This window comes from Arachis hypogaea, chromosome 4 (assembly GCF_003086295.3).
Source record: "Arachis hypogaea cultivar Tifrunner chromosome 4, arahy.Tifrunner.gnm2.J5K5, whole genome shotgun sequence".
Taxonomy (NCBI): domain Eukaryota; kingdom Viridiplantae; phylum Streptophyta; class Magnoliopsida; order Fabales; family Fabaceae; genus Arachis; species Arachis hypogaea.
The window spans coordinates 25,721,468-25,740,465 of NC_092039.1; the positions used below are offsets into that span (position 1 = coordinate 25,721,468).

At 37.8% G+C, this 18,998-nt stretch overlaps 1 non-coding gene across 1 annotated transcript; it reads right to left on the minus strand.

The window, feature by feature from the left end:
* Positions 1–3,421: 3,421 nt before the first annotated feature.
* LOC112798850 (small nucleolar RNA R71) lies at positions 3,422–3,525 on the minus strand. Its single transcript, XR_003200447.1, has one exon. It is a non-coding gene; the product is annotated as a small nucleolar RNA R71 (small nucleolar RNA).
* Between the last annotated feature and the right edge of the window lie 15,473 nt (positions 3,526–18,998).

Consider the following 18,998-nt stretch of genomic DNA (forward strand, 5'->3'; position numbering starts at 1 on the left):
TCAATTACTTACTTCTGTAAACTCTAGTAGCTAGTCTAGTATAAATAGGACATTTTATTATTGTATTAGACATCCTGGAGTGTATTTTTGATCCGGTGATCACGTTTTGGGGGCTGGCCATTCGGCCATGCCTGGACCACCATCACTTATGTATTTTCAACGGTGGAGTTTCTACACACCGTAGATTAAGGGTGTGGAGCTCTGTTGTACCTCGAGTTTTAATGCAATTACTACTATTTTCTATTCAATTCAGTTTATTCCTATTATAAGATATTCATTGCACTTCACCATGACGAATGTGATGATCCGTGACACTCATCATCATTCTCACCTATGAATGCGTGACAGACAACCACTTCTGTTCTACCTTAGGCCGGGCACATATCTCTTGGATTCCTTAATCAGAATCTTTGTGGTATAAGCTAGAATTGATGGCGGCATTCATGAGAATCTGGAAAGTCTCAACCTTGTCTGTGGCATTCCGAGTAGGATTTAGGGATTGAATGACTATGACGAGCTTCAAACTCGTGATTGTTAGGCGTGATAACAAACGCAAAAGAATCAATAGATTCTATTCCGACATGATCGAAACCCGACAGATGATTAGCCGTGCTGTGACAGAGCATTTGGACCTTTTTTACTGAGAGGATGGGATGTAGCCATTGACAACGGTGATGCCCTACATACAGCTTGCCATGGAAAGGAGTAAGAAGGATTGGATGAAGGTAATAGGAAAGCAGAGATTCAGAAGGAGCACAGCATCTTCATACGCCTATCTGAAATTCCCATTAATGATTTACATAAGTATTTCTATCTTTATTTTCTGTTTATTTATTATTATTATTCAAAAACTCCATAACCATATATTATCCGCCTAACTGAGAATTTCAAGATGACCATAGCTTGCTTCATACCAACAATCTCCGTGGGATCGACTCTTACTCACGTAAGGTTTATTACTTGGACGACCTAGTGCACTTGCTGGTTTGTTGTGCGAGGTTGTGAAGAAAGTGATGAGTTATAAACACGCACACCAAGTTAAATGCCATTATTAGAGATCACAATTTCGTGCACCAAGTTTTTGGCGCCGTTGTCGGGGATTGTTCGAGTTTGGACAAATGACGGTTCATCTTGTTGCTCAGATTAGGTAATTTTCTTTTTGTTTTGTTTTCAAAAATTTTTCAAAAAAATTTATCCCTATTTTCGAAAAAAAATTTAATTAAAAATAAATCATTCTATGGCTTCAGAATATTTAAGAATGGATTCTAGAGTTTCATGAAGCATGTTGAATCCTAGCTAGCTGTAAAGCCATATCCAAATCCTTTTGGAATGAGACTTCAACTAATCACCTCAATGCATGTAATGCCATCCTAAAGCTGGTTGGCTATGAAGCCATGTCCAACCCTTGGATTGGAGCTTTAGGCTAACATTGAAAGATTCCTGGAATTCTTCATAAAAATTTTGAATTTCTTATTTTCTTTTTCCTATATATTTTTTGAAAATAATAAAAGAAAATACAAAAAAATTCATAAAATAAAAAAAAACAAAAATATTTTGTGATTCTTGTTTAAGTCTTGTGCCATATTTTAAGTTTGATGTCAATTGCATATTCATGATGTTCTTGCATTTTTCGAAAAATCATGCATTCATAGTGTTCTTCATGATCTTCAAGTTGTTCTTGGTAAGTCTTCTTATTTGATCTTTAAATTTTCTTGTTTTGTGTTGTATGATGTTTTTCATGTGCATTTTTGCATTCATAGTGTCTAAACATGAAAGATTTCCAAGTTTGGTGTCTTACATGTTTTCTTTGCATCAAAATTTTTTCAAAAATATGTTCTTGATGTTCATCATGATCTTCAAAGTGTTCTTGGTGTTCATCTTGACATTCATAGTGTTCTTGCATACATCATGTGTTTTGATCCAAAATTTTTATGTTTTGGGTCATAATTGTGTTTTTCTCACTCATCATTAAAAATTTAAAAATAAAAAAAAATATCTTTTCCTTTTTTTTCTCTCAAAATTTTGAAAATTTGAGTTGACTTAGTCAAAAAATTTTAGAATTAGTTATTTCTTGTAAGTCAAGTCAAATTTTCAATTTTTAAAAAAACCTTATCTTTTCAAAACTTTTTCAAAAAAAAATCAAATCTTTTTCATTTTTCTTACTATTTTTCAAAATTTTTAATTTAATTTTTCAAAATTGTTTTCTTATTTTATTTCAAATTTTTGAAACTTAACTAACAAGTAATGTGATTGATTCAAAAATTTGAAGTTTGTTACTTTATTGTTAAGAAAGGTTTAATCTTTAAATTCTAGAATCATATCTTTTAGTTTCTTGTTAGTCAAGTAATTAATTTTAATTTTAAAAATTAAATCTTTTCCAACCATATCTTTTTAATCATATCTTTTTATCATATCTTTTTCAAAAATTTGATTTCAAAATATCTTCTTATCTTTTCAAATTTGATTTTCAAATCTTTTTCAACTAACTAATTGACTTTTTGTTTGTTTCTTATCTTTTTCAAAACCACCTAACTACTTTTCCCTCTCTAATTTTCGAAAATTTCTCCTTCCTTTTCAAAATTCTTTTAATTAATTAATTGTTTTAAATTTTAATTTTAATTTTATTTCACCTTTAATTTTCGAAAATCATTAACTCCTTTTCAAAAATTATTTTCGAAAACTTCTCTCTCTCATCTTATTCTATTTATTTATTCATTTACTAACACTTCTCTTCATCTCAAATCTCTGCTCCTATCCTCACCCTTGTATTTGGATTATTCATTCTTCTTCACTCTTATTCCCTTTCTTTTTCTACTAACATAAAGGAATCTCTATACTGTGACATAGAGGATTCCTCTTCCTTTTCTGTTCTCTTCTTTCTCATATGAGCAGGAACAAGGAAAAAGGCATTCTTGTTGAAGCTGATCCTGAATCTGAAAGGACTCTGAAGAGGAAACTAAGAGAAGCTAAATTACAACAATCCAGAGACAACCTTACTGAAATTTTCGAACAAGAAAAGGATATGGCAGCCGAACCCAACAACAATAATGCAAGGAGGATGCTTGGTGATTATACTACACCTACTTCCAAGTTTGATGGAAGAAACATCTCAATTCCTGCCATTGGAGCAAATAATTTGGAGCTGAAACCTCAACTAGTTGCTCTAATGCAATAAAACTGCAAGTTTCATGGACTTCCATCAGAAGATCCCTACTAGTTTTTAACTGAGTTCTTGCAGATCGATGAGACTGTTAATACTAATGGAGTAGATCCTGAAGTTTACAGGCTCATGCTTTTCCCTTTTGCTATAAGAGACAGAGCTAGAACATGGTTGGACTCACAACCTAAGGATAGCCTGGACTCTTGGGATAAGCTAGTCACGGCCTTCTTGGTTAAATTCTTTCCTCCTCAAAAGCTGAGCAAGCTTAGAGTGGATGTTCAGACCTTCAAGCAAAAAGATGGTGAATCCCTCTATGAAGCTTGGGAAAGATACAAGCAGATGACCAAAAAGTGTCCTTCTGACATGTTTTCAGAATGGACCATGATAGATATATTCTATTATGGTCTATCTTAGTTCTCTAAGATGTCACTAGACCATTCTATAGGTGGATCCATTCACCTAAAGAAAACACCTGCAGTAGCTCAGGAACTTATTGAAATGGTTGCAAATAACCAATTCATGTACACTTCTGAGAGGAATTCCGTGAATAATGGGATGCCTCAGAGGAAGGGAGTTCTTGAAATTGATGCTCTGAATGCCATATTGGCTCAGAACAAAATGTTGACTCAGAAAGTCAACATGATTTCTCAAAGTCTGAATGGATGGCAAAATGCATCCAACAGCACTAAAGAGGCATCTTCTGAAGAAGAAGCTTATAATCCTGAAACCCTGCAATGGCAGAGGTAAATTACATGGGTGAACCTTATGGAAACACCTATAATTCTTCATGGAGAAATCATCCAAATTTCTCATGGAAGGATCAACAAAAGCCTCAACAAGGCTTTAATAATGGTGAAAGAAACAGGTTTAGCAATGACAAGCCTTTTCCATCATCTTCTTAGCAACAGACAGAGAATTCTGAGCAGAGCACCTCTAACTTAACAAATATAGTCTCTGATCTGTCTAAGGCCACTTTAAGCTTCATGAGTGAAACAAGGTCCTCCATTAGAAATTTGGATGCACAAGTGGGCCAGCTGAGTAAGAAAGTCACTGAAACTCCTCCTAGTACTCTCCCAAGCAATACAGAAGAGAATCCAAAGAGAGAGGGCAAGGCCATTGATATAGTCAATATGGCCGAATGCAAGGAGGAAGGGGAGGACGTGAATCCCAATGAGGAAGACCTCATGGGACGTCTCCCAACCAAGAAGGAGTTCCCTATTGAGGACCCAAAGGAATCTGAGGCTCAAATAGAGACCATAGAGATTCCATTAAACGTCCTTCTGCCATTCATGAGCTCTGAAGACTATTCTTCCTCTGAAGAGGATGAAGATGTAACTGGAGAGCAAGTTGCTCAATATCTAGGAGCTATCATGAAGCTGAATGCCAAGTTGTTTGGTAATGAAACTTGGGAAGGTGAACCTCCCTTGCTCATTGGTGAACTAGATACATGAGTTCAGCAAACTTTACCTCAAAAGAAACAAGATCCTGGTAAATTCTTAATACCCTGTACCATAGGCACCATAACCTTTGAAAAGGCTCTGTGTGACCTAGGGTCAGGCATAAATCTTATGCCACTCTCCGTAATGGAGAAGCTGGGGATCATTGAGGTACAGCCTGCCATATTCTCATTGCAAATGGCAGACAAGTCAGTAAGACAAGCTTATGGATTGGTAGAGGACGTGTTGGTAAAGGTTGAAGGCCTTTACATCCCTGTTGATTTCATAATCTTAGACACTAGGAAGGAAGAGGATGAATGCATCATCCTTGGAAGACCTTTCCTAGCCACAGCAGGAGCTGTGATAGATGTTAACAGAAGAGAATTAGTCCTTCAATTGAATGGGGACTACCTTGTGTTTAAGACCCAAGGGTGTTCTTCTTTAACAATGGAGAGAAAGCATGAAAAACTTCTCTCAATACAAAGTCAAATAGTGCCCCCACAATCAAACTCTAAGTTTGGTGTTGGGAGGCCACAGCCAAACTCTAAGTTTGGTGTTGAATCCCCACATTCAAACTCTAAGTTTGGTGTTGGGAGTCTACAACATTGACCTGATCACCTTTGAGGCTCCATGAGAGCCCACTGTCAAGCTAGTGACATTAAAGAAGCGCTTATTAGGAGGCAATCCAATTTTTATTTATCTAAGTTTATTTTTCTTTTATTGTTCTTTTATATTTTGTTAGGTTCATGATCTTGTGGAGTCACAAAATAAATACTAAAATAAAAAAAAACTAAATAAAAAACAGCAGAAGAAAACACACACCCTGGAGGAAAGACTTACTGGCGTTTGAACGCCAGTAAGGAGCATCTGGCTGGCGTTCAACGCCAGAACAGAGCATGGATCTGGCGTTGAATGCCAGAAATAAGCAGCATCCTGGCGTTTGAACGCCAGAATACACCCTGAGGAGAGCTGGCGCTGAACGCCAGAAACAAGCATGGAACTGGCGTTCAACGCCAGAAACATGCTGCAAATGGGCGTTGAACGCCCAAAACAAGCATGACTCTGGCGTTTAGATGCCAGAATTGCATGCAAAGGTATTTTACACGCCTAATTGGTGCAGGAATGATAATTCCTTGATACCTCAGGATCTGTGGACCCCACAGGATCATCTCAGGATCTGTGGACCCCACAAGATCCCCACCTACCTCAACTCACATTCTCTCTTCTTCACCAATCACCTCAATCTCTCTTCCCCATCATCTCCTTCCCACTCAATCCCACCCATATGGCCGAAACATACACATCTCTCTGATGAGCGGATAATTTATACGCTTTTTGGCATTGTTTTTAGGTAGTTTTTAGTAAGTTCAAGCTACTTTTAGGGATATTTTCATTAGTTTTTATGTTAAATTCACATTTCTGGACTTTACTATGAGTTTGTGTGTTTTTCTGTGATTTTAGGTAATTTCTGGCTGAAATTGAGGGACTTGAGCAAAACTCTGAAAAAGGCTGACAAAAGGACTGCTGATGCTGTTGGAATCTGACCTCCCTGCACTCGAAATGAATTTTCTGGAGCTACAGAATTTCAATTGGCGCGCTCTCAACGGCGATGGAAAGTAGACATCCAGAGCTTTCCAGTAATATATAATAGTCCATACTTTATTCGGAAATTGACGACGTAACTTGGCGTTGAACGCCAAGTACATGCTGCTGTCTGGAGTTAAACGCCAGAAAAACGTCATGATCCAGAGTTGAACGCCCAAAACACGTTATAACTTGGAGTTCAACTCCAATAAACGCCTCAGCTCGTGGATAGATCAAGCTCAGCCCAAGCATACACCACCCCGGAAGTGGATTTATGCATCAATTACTTACTCATGTAAACCCTAGTAGCTAGTCTAGTATAAATAGGATAAGTTACTATTGTATTAGACATCTTTTGACAGTTTAATCTTTGACTGTTCTAGTCCTTGATCATTCAGTCTTTCGATCATGGAGAGGGCTGGCCATTCGGCCATGCCTGAACCTTTTACTTATGTACTTTCAACAGTGGAGTTTCTGCACACCATAGATTAAGGGTGTGGAGCTCTGCTGTACCTCAAGTTTCAATACAATTATTATTACTTTATATTCAATTCTCTTTTATTCTTATTCCAAGATATACGTTGCACAACACTTTGATGAATGTGATGATCCGTGACACTCATCATCATTCTCACTTATGAACGTGCGTGACTGACAACCACTTCCGTTCTACCTTAGGCCGCGCGCATATCTCTTAGATTCCCCAACAGAATCTTCGTGGTATAAGCTAGATAGATGGCGGCATTCATGGGGATCCGGAAAGTCTAACCTTGTCTGTGGTATTCCGAGTAGGATTCTGGTATTGAATGACTGTGACGAGCTTCAAACTCCTGAAGGCTGGGCGTGATGACAAACGCAAAAGAATCAATGGATTCTACTCCAACCTGATTGAGAACCGACAGATGATTAGCCGTGCCGTGACAGAGCATTTGGACCATTTTCACTGAGAGGATGGGATGTAGCTATCAACAAGGGTGATGCCTCCAGACGATTAGCCGTGCAGTGACAGCGCATAGGACCATTTTCCCGAGAGGATTGAAAGTAGCCATTGATGATGGTGATGCCCTACATACAGCTTGCCATGGAAAGGAGTAAGAAGGATTGGATGGAAGCAATAGGAAAGTAGAAATTCAAGAGGAGCACAGCATCTCCATGCACTTATCTGAAATTCCCACCATTGATTTACATAAGTATTTCTATCCTTTTTTTATTTTCTATTTATTATTAATTTTCGAAATCCAAAACCATTTAATCTGCCTAACTGAGATTTACAAGGTAACCATAGCTTGCTTCATACCAACAATCTCTGTGGGATCGACCCTTACTCACGTAAGGTATTACTTGGATGACCCAGTACACTTGCTGGTTAAGTTGAATGGAGTTGTGGAAAGAAAAAGCTTCTCTAACAGTGCCTGGAACTCTTGTATCACAATTTTGTCCACCAAGTTTTTGGCGCCGTTGCCGAGGATTGTTCGAGTATGGACAACTGACGGTTCATCTTGTTGCTCAGATTAGGTAATTTTCTTTTTATTTTCTTTTCAAAAAGTTTTCAAAATTTTTCTTTTATTTTCGTTTTTCTAAAAGAATATTTTCGAAAAAATAAAATAAAAATACAAAAAAATTAGAAAATCATAAAAATCAAAAATATTTTGCGTCTCTTGTTTGAGTCTTGAGTCAATTTTTAAGTTTGGTGTCAATTGCATGTTTTAAAAAAAATTTCTTGCATTTTCCGAAAACATCATGCATTCATAGTGTTCTTCATGATCTTCAAGTTGTTCTTGACAAGTCTTTTTGTTTGATCTTGATGTTTTCTTGTTTTGTGTTGTTTGTTGTTTTTCACATGCATTTTTTGTTTATTAGAGTCCATGCATTACAAATTTCTAAGTTTGGTGTCTTGCATGTTTTCTTTACATCAAAAATTTTTCAAAAATATGTTCTTGATGCTCATCATGATCTTCAAAGTGTTCTTGGTGTTCATCTTGACATTCATAGTGTTCTTGCATGCATCATGTGTTTTGATCCAAAATTTTTAAGTTTTGGGTCATAATTGTGTTTTTCTCTCTCATAATTAATTTTCAAAAATCAAAAAAATATATTTTCCTTATTTTTCTCATAATTTTCGAAAATTTGAGTTGACTTAGTCAAAAATTTTCAAAATTAGTTGTTTCTTACAAGTCAAGTCAAATTTTCAACTTTTAAAAAAATCTTATCTTTTCAAAATCTTTTTCAAAAATCATATCTTTTTTTTCATTTTTTCTATTTTTTCGAAAATTTTAAAAATCTTTTTCAAAATATTTTTAAAAATCTTTTTCTTATCTTTATATCATATTTTTGAAAATTCACTAATAATTAATGTGATTGATTCAAAAATTTGAAGTTTGTTACTTTCTTGTTAAGAAAGGTTCAATCTTTAAGTTCTAGAATCTTATCTTGTAGTTTCTTGTTAGTGAAGTAAGTAATTTTAAAATTTTTTGAATTAAATATTTTTATCTTTTATCTTATCTTTTTCAAAATTTATCTGTTTCAAAAATTTGATTTTAAAATATCTTATCTAAACTTCTTATCTTCTTATCTTTTTAATTTGATTTTAATATCTTTTTCAACTAACTCATTGACTTTTTGTTTGTTTCTTATCTTTTTCAAAACTACCTAACTACTTTTTCCTCTCTAATTTTCGAAAATATCTCATCTCTTTTTCAAAAATTCTTTTGTTTTAAATTTTAATTTTAATCTTATCTTATCTCTAATTTTCGAAAATTACTAACCCCTTTTTCAAAATTATTTTTGAAATTCTCCCTCTCTTTTCTTATTCTTTTTAATTATTTAATTACTAACACTTCTCTTCACCTCTCTTCACCTAAATATCCGAACCCCCTCTTCTATTTTCTCCCCCCCCCCCTTTCTTTTTCTATTAACATAAAGGAATCTCTATACTGTGACATAGAGGATTCCTCTTTCTTTTCTTGTTTTCTTCTCTTTCATATGAGCAGGAACAAGGATAAAGGCACTCTAGTTGCAATTGATCCAGAACCTGAAAGGACTCTGAAGAGAAAATTAAGAGAAGCTAAGTTACAACAATCTAAAGGTAACCTTTCAGAAATATTAGAGCAAGAGAAGGAGATGGCAGCCGAAAATAATAATAATGCAAGGAGAATGCTTGGTGACTTCACAAAGCCAACGTCCAAATTTGATGGAAGAAGCATCTCCATTCCTGCCATTGGAGCCAACAACTTTGAGCTGAAACCTCAGCTAGTTGCCTTAATGCAACAAAACTGCAAGTTTTATGGACATCCATCTGAAGATCCTTATCAGTTTTTAACTGAGTTCTTGCAAATCTGTGAGACTGTAAAGACAAATGGAGTTGATCCTGAAGTCTACAGACTCATGCTTTTCCCTTTTGCTGTAAGAGACAGAGCTAGAATATGGTTGGATTCACAACCCAAGGATAGCCTGGACTCCTGGGATAAGCTGGTCACAGCCTTCTTGGATAAATTCTTTCCTCCTCAAAAGCTGAGCAAGCTGAGAGTGGATGTTCAAACATTCAAACAAAAGGATGGTGAATCCCTCTATGAAGCTTGGGAAAGATACAAGCAGCTGACCAAAAGATGTCCATCTGACATGTTTTCAGAATGGACCATATTAGATATATTCTATTATGGTCTATCTGAATTTTCGAAAATGTCATTGGACCATTCTGCAGGTGGATCAATTCACCTAAAGAAAACACCTGCAAAAGCTCAAGAACTTATTGACATGGTTGCAAATAACCAATTCATGTACACTTCTGAGAGGAATTCCGTGAATAATGGGACGCCTCAGAGGAAAGGAGTTCTTGAAATTGATGCTCTGAATGCCATATTGGCTCAAAACAAAGTGTTGACTCAGCAAGTCAACATGATCTCTCAAAGTCTGAATGGATGGCAAAATGCATCCAAAAGTACTAAAGAGGCAGCTTCTGAAGAAGCTTATGATCCTAAAAACCCTGCCATGGCAAAGGACAATTACATGGGTGAACCTTATGGAAACACCTATAACTCATCATGGAGAAATCATCCAAATTTCTCGTGGAAGGATCAACCAAAGCCTCAACAAGGCTTTAACAATGGTGGACGCAATAGGCTGAGCAATAGCAAGCCATATCCATCATCTTCTCAGCAACAGACAGAGAATTCTGAACAAAACACTTCTAATTTAGCCAATCTAGACTCTGATCTATCAAAGGCCACTTTCAGTTTCATGAATGAAACAAGATCCTCCATTAGAAATCTGGAGGCACAAGTGGGCCAGCTGAGTAAGAAAGTCATTGAAACTCCTCCCAGTATTCTCCCAAGCAATACAGAAGAGAATCCAAAAGGAGAGTGCAAGTCCATTGATATAATCAATATGGCCGAATGCACAAGGGAGGAGGAGGACGAAAATCCTAGTGAGGAAGACCTCCTGGGACGTCCTTCAAGCAAGAAGGAGTTCCTATTAAGGATCCAAAGGAATCTGAGGCTCATACGAAGACCATAGAGATTCCATTAAATCTCCTTCTGCCATTCATGAGCTCTGAAGACTATTCTTCCTCTGAAGAGGATGAAGATGTGACTGGAGAGCAAGTTGCTCAGTATTTAGGAGCTATCATGAAGCTGAATGTCAAGTTGTTTGGTAATGAGACTTGGGAAAGTGAACCTCCCTTGCTCATTAGTGAACTAGATACTTGGATTCAGAAAATTTTACCTCAAAAGAGACAAGATCCTGGCAAGTTCTTAATACCTTGTACCATAGGCACCATGACCTTTGAAAAGGCTCTATGTGAACTGGGGTCAGGGATAAATCTTATGCCACTCTCTGTAATGGAGAAGCTGGGGGATCATTGAGGTACAACCTGCCTTGTTCTCATTACAATTGGCAGACAAGTCATTGAGACAAGCTTATGGAATAGTAGAGGACGTGTTAGTAAAGGTTGAAGGCCTTTACATCCCTGCTGATTTCATAATCTTAGACACTAGGAAGGAAGAGGATGAATGCATAATCCTTGGAAGACCTTTCCTAGCCACAGCAGGAGCTGTGATAGATGTCAACAGAGGTGAACTAGTCCTTCAATTGAATGGGGACTACCTTGTGTTTAAGGCACATGGCCATCCCTTTGTGACAAAAGAGAGTAAGCATGAAGAGCTTCTCTCAGTTCAGAGTCAAGAAAAGCCCCCACAGTCAAACTCTAAGTTTGGTGTTGTGAGGCCACAACCAAACTCTAAGTTTGGTGTTAAGACCCCATATCCAAACTCTAAGTTTGGTGTTGGGACTATACAACATTGACCTGATCACCTTTGTGACTTCATGAGAGCCACTGTCAAGCTATTGACATTAAAGAAGCGCTTGTTGGGAGGCAACCCAATTTTATTTATCTAATTTTTATTTTATTTTATTTTATTTTATTTTGTGTTTTATTAGGTACATGATTATGTGGAGTCACGAAAAAATAGAAAAATTAAAAACAGAATCAAAAATAGCAGAAGAAAAATCACACCCTGGAGGAAGCACAGGCTAGCGTTCAACGCCAATAAGGAGCATCTGGCTGGCGTTTAATGCCAGAACAGAGCATCAACCTGGCGCTGAACGCCAGAAACAAGCAACATTCTGGCGCTGAACGCCAGGAATGTGCCTAAGAGGAAAAGCTGACGCTGAACGCCAGTAACAAGTATGAAACTGGCGTTCAACGCCAGAAACATGCTTTACATGGGCGTTGAACGCCCAGAATGTGCACCACACGGCGTTTAAACGCCAGAATGGTGTGCGAAGGCAATTTACATGCCTATTTGGTGCAGGTATGAAATTCCTTGACACCTCAGGATCTGTGGACCCCACAGGATCACCTCAGGATCTGTGGACCCCACAGGATCCCCACCTACTATATTCCCACCTTACCTCCTAATCCTATTTTGTGATGAGTATTCCCCATGTCACACTTCCCAACACTCTTCACCAATCACCTCAATTTCTCTTCCTAATCACCCCCTTCACCACTCACATCCATCCACTCTTCCCCATAAACCCCACCTACCTTCAAAAATTCAAAACCAATTTTCCCACCCATTCCCACCCTAAATGGTCGAACATACACCCCCCTCTCCCTATATATACCCTTCCATTCTACTTCATTTTCACAAAACACAACCCCTCTTCTTCACCTTGGCCGAACCTACATCTCTCCCTCTCTACCATATTCTCTTCTTCTTCTCTTCTTTCTTCTATAGCTCGAGGACGAGCAATATTTTAAGTTTGGTGTGGTTAAAGCATAATCTTTTTTGTTTTCCATTACCATCAATGGCACCTAAGGCCGGAGAATCCTCTAGAAAAGGAAAAGGGAAGACAAAAGCTTCCACCTCCGAGTCATGGGAGATGGAAAGATTCATCTCCAAAAGCCATCAAGACCACTTCTATGATGTTGTGGCAAAGAAGAAGGTGATCCCTGAGGTCCCTTTCAAGCTCAAAAAGAATGAGTACCCGGAGATCCGACATGAAATCCGAAGAAGAGGTTGGGAAGTCTTAACCAACCCCATGTAACAAGTCAGAATCTTAATGGTTCAAGAGTTCTATGCCAATGCATGGATCACTAGGAACCATGATCAAAGTATGAACCCGAATTCCAAAGAATTATCTCACAATGGTTCGGGGGAAATACTTAGATTTTAGTCCGGAAAATGTGAGGTTGGCATTCCACTTGCCCATGATGCAAGAAGATGAACACCCCTACACTAGAAGGGTCAACTTTAATCAAAGGTTGGACCAAGTCCTTACGGACATATGTGTGGAAGGAGCTCAATGGAAGAGAGACTCCAAAGGCAAGCCAGTTCAACTAAGAAGACTGGACCTCAAGCCTGTGGCTAGAGGATGGTTGGAGTTCATTCAACGCTCCATCATTCCCACTAGCAACCAATCTGAAGTTACTGTGGATCGGGCCATCATGATTCATAGCATCATGATTGGAGAGGAAGTAGAGGTTCATGAGGTCATCTCCAATGAAATCTACAAAATAGCCGACAAGCCCTCTACCATGGCAAGGCTAGCTTTTCCTCACCTTATTTGCCATCTATGTTACTCAGCTGGAGTTATCATAGAAGAAGACATCTCCATTGAAGAGGATAAGCCCATCACCAATAAGAGGATGGAGCAAGCAAGAGAGACCCTTCACGGTTCTCAAGAGATGCATGAGGAAGCTCATCATCAAGAAATCCCTGAGATGCCTCAAGGGATGCACTTTCCTCCCAACAACTATTGGGAACAACTCAATACTTCCTTAGAAGATTTGAGCCACAATGTGGAACAATTAAGGGTGGAACATCATGAGCACTCCATCATTCTCCATGAAATAAGAGAAGATCAAAGAGCAATGAGGGAGGAGCAACAAAGGCAAGGAAGGGACATAGAAGAGCTTAAGGACATTGTTGGACCTTCAAGAAGAAGACGCCACTAAAGGTGGATTCATTCCTTGTTCTTTATTTCTTTCTGCTTTCGGTTTTGAATGTTGTGTTTATCTATGTTTTGTGTCTCTACTTCATGATCATTAGTATGTAGTAACCATGTCTTAAAGCTATGAATAAAATCCATTAATCCTTCACCTCTCTTAAATGAAATATGCTTTAATTCAAAAGAACAAGAAGTACATGGATTTCGAAATTATCTTTTAATTTAATTTAATTATATTGATGTGGTGACAATACTCTTTGTTTTCTAAATGAATGCTTAAACAGTGCATATTTTTTATCTTGTTGTTTATGAATGTTAAAATTGTTGGCTCTTGAAAGAATGATGAACAAAGAGAAATGTTATTGATGATCTGAAAAATCATAAAATTGATTCTTGAAGCAAGAAAAAGCAGTGAAAAAGCAAAAGCTTGCGAAAAAAAAAGTGGCGAAAGAAAATGGCGAAAAAAATTAGAAAGAAAAAGAAAAAGCAAGCAGAAAAAGCCAATAGCCCTTAAAACCAAAAGGCAAGGGTAAAAAGGATCCAAGGCTTTGAGTATCAATGGATAGTAGGGCCCAAGAAAATCAAATCCAGGCCTAAGCGGCTAAATCAAGCTGTCCCTAACCATGTGCTTGTGTCATAAAGGTCCAAGTGAAAAGCTTAAGACTGAGTGGTTAAAGTCGTGATCCAAAGCAAAAAGAGTGTGCTTAAGAGCTCTGGACACCTCTAACTGGGGACTCAAGCAAAGCTGAGTCACAATCTGAAAAGGTTCACCCAGTCATGTGTCTGTGGCATTTATGTATCCGGTGGTAATATTGGAAAACAAAGTGCTTAGGGCCACAGCCAAGACTCATAAGTAGCTGTGTCCAAGAATCAACATACTTAACTAGGAGAATCAATAACACTATCCAAAATTCTAAGTTCCTAGAGAAGCCAATCATTCTAAACTTCAAAGGAAAAAGTGAGATGCCAAAACTGTTCAGAAGCAAAAAGCTACAAGTCCCGCTCATCTAATTAGAATTAATATTCATTGATATTTTGAAATCTATAGTATATTCTCTTCTTTTTATCCTAATTGATTTTCAGTTACTTGGGGACAAGCAACAATTTAAGTTTGGTGTTGTGATGAGCGGATAATTTATACGCTTTTTGGCATTGTTTCTAGGTAGTTTTTAGTAAGTTCAAGCTACTTTTCGGGATGTTTTCATTAGTTTTTATGTTAAATTCATATTTCTGGACTTTACTATGAGTTTGTGTGTTTTTCTGTGATTTCAGGTAATTTCTGGCTGAAATTGAGGGACTTGAGCAAAACTCTGAAAAAGGCTGACAAAAGGACTGCTGATGCTGTTAGAATCTGACCTCCCTGCACTCGAAATGGATTTTCTGGAGCTACCGAATTCCAATTGGCGCGCTTTCAATGGCGTTAGAAATTAGACATCCAGAGCTTTCCAGTAATATATAATAGTTCATACTTTATTCGGAAATTGACGACGTAACTTGGCGTTGAACGCCAAGTACATGCTGCTGTCTGGAGTTAAACGCCAGAAAAACGTCATGATCCGGAGTTGAATGCCCAAAACACGTTATAACTTGGAGTTCAACTCCAATAAACGCCTCAGCTCATGGATAGATCAAGCTCAGCCCAAGCATACACCAAGTGGGCCCTGGAAGTGGATTTATGCATCAGTTACTTACTCATGTAAACCCTAGTAGCTAGTCTAGTATAAATAGGATAAGTTACTATTGTATTAGACATCTTTTGATAGTTTAATCTTTGACTGTTCTAGTCCTTGATCATTCGGTCTTTTGATCATGGAGAGGGCTGGCCATTCGGCCATGCCTGAACCTTTTACTTATGTACTTTCAACAGTGGAGCTTCTGCACACCATAGATTAAGGGTGTGGAGCTCTGCTGTACCTCAAGTTTCAATACAATTATTATTACTTTCTATTCAGTTCTCTTTTATTCTTATTCCAAGATATACGTTGCATAACACTTTGATGAATGTGATGATCCGTGACACTCATCATCATTCTCACCTATGAACGTGCGTGACTGACAACCACTTCCGTTCTACCTTAGGCCGGGCGCATATCTCTTAGATTCCCCAACAGAATCTTCGTGGTATAAGCTAGATAGATGGCGGCATTCATGGGGATCCAGAAAGTCTAACCTTGTCTGTGGTATTCCGAGTAGGATTCCGGTATTGAATGACTGTGACGAGCTTCAAACTCCTGAAGGCTGGGCGTGATGACAAACGTAAAAGAATCAATGGATTCTACTCCAACCTGATTGAGAACTGACAGATGATTAGCCGTGCCATGACAGAGCATTTGGACCATTTTCACTGAGAGGATGGGATGTAGCTATCAACAAGGGTGATGCCTCCAGACGATTAGCCGTGCAGTGACAGCGCATAGGACCATTTTCCCGAGAGGATTGAAAGTAGCCATTGATGATGGTGATGCCCTACATACAGCTTGCCATGGAAAGGAGTAAGAAGGATTGGATGGAAGCAATAGGAAAGTAGAAATTCAAGAGGAGCACAGCATCTCCATGCACTTATCTGAAATTCCCACCATTGATTTACATAAGTATTTCTTTCCTTTTTTATTTTCTATTTATTATTAATTTTCGAAATCCAAAACCATTTATTCTGCCTAACTGAGATTTACAAGGTAACCATAGCTTGCTTCATACCAACAATCTCTGTGGGATCGACCCTTACTCACGTAAGGTATTACTTGGATGACCCAGTACACTTGCTTGTTAAGTTGAACGGAGTTGTGGAAAGAAAAATCTTCTCTAACAGTGCCTGAAACTCTTGTATCACAATTTCGTCCACCACTCTCCCTCTCCTCTATATCATCTTTTCCTTCCATTCTTTCTTCTTTGCTCGAGGGCGAGCAACATTCTAAGTTTGGTGTGGTAAAAGCATAGCTTTTTTGTTTTTCCATAACCATTGATGGCACCTAAGGCCAGAGAAACCTCAAAAAAAAAAGAGATAAAAGGGAAGACAAAAAGCTTCCACCTCTGAGTCATGGGAGATGGAGAGATTCATCTCAAGAATCCATAGCTCAGTAGTAAAGCATTTGACTTCAAATCAAGAGATCCCTGAGATACCTCAGGGGATACATGTTTCTCTACATAATTATTGGGAGCAACTAAGGATATGAGCACCAAAATCACTAGGGATCAAGCAACAAAGGCAAGGAAGAGACATAAAGGAGCTCAAAAAGCACCATTGATCCTTCAAAAAGGCACCACCCTCACTAAGGTGGACTCATTCCTTAACTTCCTTGTTCTTATCTCTGTTTTTTTCGATTTTATGCTATATGTTTATTTATGTTTTGTGTCTCTACTTCATGATCATTAGTGTCTAGTAACTATGTCTTAAAGCTATGAATAATTCCATGAATCCTTCACCTTTCTTAAATGAAAAATGTTTTAATACAAAAGAACAAGAAGTACATAAGTTTCGAATTTATCCTTGAATTTAGTTTAATTATATTGATGTGGTGACAATACTTTCTGTTTTCTGAATAAATGCTTGAACAGTGCATATTTTTTATCTTGTTGTTTATGAATGTTAAAATTGTTGGCTCTTGAAAGAATGATGAACAAAGAAAAATGCTATTGATAATCTGAAAAATCATGAAATTGATTCTTGAAGCAAGAAAAAGCAGTGAACAGCAAAAGCTTGGCGAAAAAAAATAATTTAGAAAGAAAAAGAAAAAGCAAGCAGAAAAAACCAATAGCCCTTAAAACCAAAAGGCAAGGGTAAAAAGGATCCAAGGCTTTGAGCATCAATGGATAGGAGGGCCCAAGGAAATAAAATCCAGGCCTAAGCGGCTAAATCAAGTTGTCCCTAACCATGTGCTTGTGGCATGCAGGTCCAAGTGAAAAGCTTGAGACTGAGTGGTTAAAGTCGTGATCCAAAGCAAAAAGGATGTGCTTAAGAGCTCTGGACACCTCTAACTGGGGACTTTAGCAAAGCAGAGTCACAATCTGAAAAGGTTCACCCAGTCATGTGTCTGTGGCATTTATGTATCTGGTGGTAATACTGGAAAACAAAGTGGTTAGGGCCACGGCCAAGACTCATAAAAGTAGCTGTGTTCAAGAATCAACAAACTTAACTAGGAGAATCAATAACACTATCTGAAATTCTAAATTTCTAGAGATGCCAATCATTCTAAACTTCAAAGGATAAAGTGAGATGCCAAAACTGTTCAGAAGCAAAAAGCTACAAGTCCCGCTCATCTAATTAGAATTAATATTCATTGATGTTCTGAGCTTTATAGTATATTCTCTTCTTTTTATCCTAATTGATTTTCAGTTGCTTGGGGACAAGCAACAATTTAAGTTTGGTGTTGTGATGAGCGGATAATTTATACGCTTTTTGGCATTGTTTTTAGGTAGTTTTTAGTAGGATCTAGCTACTTTTAGGGATGTTTTCATTAGTTTTTATGTTAAATTCACATTTCTGGACTTTACTATGAGTTTGTGTGTTTTTCTGTGATTTCAGGTATTTTCTGGCTGAAATTGAGGGACCTGAGCAAAACTCTGATAAAAGACTGACAAAGGACTGCTGATGCTGTTGGATTCTGACCTCCTTGCACTCTAAATGGAATTTCTGGAGCTACAGAACTCCAATCAGCGCGCTCTTAATGGCGTTGGAAAGTAGACATCCAGAGCTTTCCAGCAATATATAATAGTCCATAATTTATTCGTGATTAGATGACGTAAACTAGCGCTCAACGCCAGTTCCATGCTGTATTCTGGAGTCAAACGCCAGAAACACGTCACGAACCAGAGTTAAACGCCAAAAACACGTTACAACTTGGCGTTCAACTCCAAAAGAAGTCTCTGCACGTGTAAAGCTCAAGCTCAGCCCAAGCACACACCAAGTAGGCCACAAAAGTAGATTTCTACATCAATTACTTACTTCTGTAAACCCTAGTAGCTAGTCTAGTATAAATAGGACATTTATTATTGTATTAGACATCCTGGATTGTATTTTTGATCCGGTGATCACGTTTTGGGGTTGGCCATTCTGCCATGCCTGGACCACCATCACTTATGTATTTTCAACGGTGGAGTTTCTACACACCGTAGATTAAGAGTGTAGAGCTCTGCTGTACCTCGAGTTTTAATGCAATTACTACTATTTTCTATTCAATTCAGTTTATTCCTGTTCTAATATATTCGTTGCACTTCACCATGAAGAATGTGATGATCCGTGACACTCATCATCATTCTCACCTATGAATGCGTGACTGACAACTACTTCCGTTCTACCTTAGGCCGGGCGCATATCTCTTGGATTCCTTAATCAAAATCTTCGTGGTATAAGCTAGAATTGATAGCGGCAT